We start from the raw sequence: 2,500 nt of genomic DNA, 5'->3' as shown, positions 1-2,500 counted from the left end.
CACCGCTCGCTCGCTCAGCCAAAAATGGCCAGTTTTGGCCCGTTTTTGGGCTGTTTTGGCCTGTTTTTGGTCCGTTCTTGCATGGCGCGGTGACCGTCGTGAGCGGAGCAAAACGTCAGCCATCTCAGCACCCTGGAACCCCCCGGGTGGCACAGGGCTGGATGGGGCTTTCGTATAGCAGGGACGGTGCTGCCTCACGCTTCGCTCGCTGTTCGCCGCTCGCCGCTCGCTCGCGCAGCCAAAAATGACCAGTTTTGGCCCGTTTTTGGGCTGTTTTGGCCTGTTTATGGTCCGTTCTTGCGTGGTGCGGTGACCGTCGTGAGCGGAGCAAAACGTCAGCCATCTCAGCACCCTGGAACCCCCCGGGTGGCACAGGGCTGGATGGGGCTTTCGTATATAGCAGGGACGGTGCTGCCTCTCGCTTCGCTCGCTGTCCGCCGCTCGCCGCTCGCTCGCGCAGCCAAAAATGGCCAGTTTTGGCCCGTTTTTGGGCCGTTTTGGCCAGTTTTTGGCCTGTTCTTGCATTGCGCGGTGACCGTCGAGAGCGGAGCAAAACGTCAGCCATCTCAGCACCCTGGAACCCCCCGGGTGGCACAGGGCTGGATGGGGCTTTCGTATAGCAGGGACGGTGCTGCCTCTCGCTTCGCTCGCTGTCCGCCGCTCGCCGCTCGCTCGTGCAGCCAAAAATGGCCAGTTTTGGCCCGTTTTTGGGCCGTTTTGGCCAGTTTTTGGCCTGTTCTTGCATTGCGCGGTGACCGTCGAGAGCGGAGCAAAACGTCAGCCATCTCAGCACCCTGGAACCCCCCGGGTGGCACAGGGCTGGATGGGGCTTTCGTATAGCAGGGACGGTGCTGCCTCTCGCTTCGCTCGCTGTCCGCCGCTCGCCGCTCGCTCGTGCAGCCAAAAATGGCCAGTTTTGGCCCGTTTTTGGGCCGTTTTGGCCAGTTTTTGGCCTGTTCTTGCATTGCGCGGTGACCGTCGAGAGCGGAGCAAAACGTCAGCCATCTCAGCACCCTGGAACCCCCCGGGTGGCACAGGGCTGGATGGGGCTTTCGTATAGCAGGGACGGTGCTGCCTCTCGCTTCGCTCGCTGTCCGCCGCTCGCCGCTCGCTCGTGCAGCCAAAAATGGCCAGTTTTGGCCCGTTTTTGGGCCGTTTTGGCCAGTTTTTGGCCTGTTCTTGCATTGCGCGGTGACCGTCGAGAGCGGAGCAAAACGTCAGCCATCTCAGCACCCTGGAACCCCCCGGGTGGCACAGGGCTGGATGGGGCTTTCGTATAGCAGGGACGGTGCTGCCTCTCGCTTCGCTCGCTGTCCGCCGCTCGCCGCTCGCTCGTGCAGCCAAAAATGGCCAGTTTTGGCCCGTTTTTGGGCCGTTTTGGCCAGTTTTTGGCCTGTTCTTGCATTGCGCGGTGACCGTCGAGAGCGGAGCAAAACGTCAGCCATCTCAGCACCCTGGAACCCCCCGGGTGGCACAGGGCTGGATGGGGCTTTCGTATAGCAGGGACGGTGCTGCCTCTCGCTTCGCTCGCTGTCCGCCGCTCGCCGCTCGCTCGCGCAGCCAAAAATGGCCAGTTTTGGCCCGTTTTTGGGCCGTTTTGGCCAGTTTTTGGCCTGTTCTTGCATTGCGCGGTGACCGTCGAGAGCGGAGCAAAACGTCAGCCATCTCAGCACCCTGGAACCCCCCGGGTGGCACAGGGCTGGATGGGGCTTTCGTATAGCAGGGACGGTGCTGCCTCTCGCTTCGCTCGCTGTCCGCCGCTCGCCGCTCGCGCAGCCAAAAATGGCCAGTTTTGGCCCGTTTTTGGGCCGTTTTGGCCAGTTTTTGGCCTGTTCTTGCATTGCGCGGTGACCGTCGAGAGCGGAGCAAAACGTCAGCCATCTCAGCACCCTGGAACCCCCCGGGTGGCACAGGGCTGGATGGGGCTTTCGTATAGCAGGGACGGTGCTGCCTCTCGCTTCGCTCGCTGTTCGCCGCTCGCCGCTCGCTCGCGCAGCCAAAAATGGCCAGTTTTGGCCCGTTTTTGGGCTGTTTTGGCCAGTTTTTGGCCTGTTCTTGCGTGGTGCGGTGACCGTCGTGAGCGGAGCAAAACGTCAGCCATCTCAGCACCCTGGAACCCCCCGGGTGGCACAGGGCTGGATGGGGCTTTCGTATAGCAGGGACGGTGCTGCCTCTCGCTTCGCTCGCTGTTCGCCGCTCGCCGCTCGCTCGCGCAGCCAAAAATGGCCAGTTTTGGCCCGTTTTTGGGCTGTTTTGGCCTGTTTTTGGGCTGTTCTTGTGTGGCGCGGTGACCGTCGTGAGCGGAGCAAAATGTCAGCCATCTCAGCACCCTGGAACCCCCCGGGTGGCACAGGGCTGGATGGGGCTTTCGTATAGCAGGGACGGTGCTGCCTCGCGCTTCGCTCGCTGTTCGCCGCTCTCCGCTCGCTCGCGCAGCAAAAAATGGCCAGTTTTGGCCCGTTTTTGGGCTGTTTTGGCCAGTTTTTGGCCTGTTCTTGCG

Source organism: Musa acuminata, unplaced genomic scaffold (assembly GCF_036884655.1).
Source record: "Musa acuminata AAA Group cultivar baxijiao unplaced genomic scaffold, Cavendish_Baxijiao_AAA HiC_scaffold_41, whole genome shotgun sequence".
Classification (NCBI taxonomy): Eukaryota; Viridiplantae; Streptophyta; class Magnoliopsida; order Zingiberales; family Musaceae; genus Musa; species Musa acuminata.
The sequence above is the reverse complement of the archived record's forward strand: the minus strand, read 5'-3'. Positions refer to the sequence as shown.